The sequence below is a fragment of the Varanus komodoensis genome, unplaced genomic scaffold (assembly GCF_004798865.1).
Source record: "Varanus komodoensis strain SLA01 unplaced genomic scaffold, ASM479886v1 scaffold16, whole genome shotgun sequence".
Classification (NCBI taxonomy): Eukaryota; Metazoa; Chordata; class Lepidosauria; order Squamata; family Varanidae; genus Varanus; species Varanus komodoensis.
The window spans coordinates 1-302 of record NW_025335468.1 but is presented as its reverse complement, the minus strand read 5'-3'; positions in this window follow the sequence as shown (position 1 = coordinate 302).

Sequence of the window (302 nt, the reverse complement as noted above, 5' to 3'; positions counted from 1 at the left end):
CAAGAAGCAACAGTGAGAACTGGACATGGAACCACTGATTGGTTCCATGTCCAGTTCTCACTGTTGCTTCTTGACCCGCATATAGGTTTCTCAAGAGACGAATAAGATGGTCTGGTACTCCCATCTCTTTAAGAACTTGCCACAGTTTGTTGTGATCCACACAATCAAAGGCTTTAGCATAGTCAATGAAGCAGAAGTAGATGTTTTTCTGGAACTCCCTAGCTTTCTCCATGAGCCAATGTATGTTGGCAATTTATTATTTATTTATTTATTAAAACATTTTTATGCCGCCCCATTCGCCG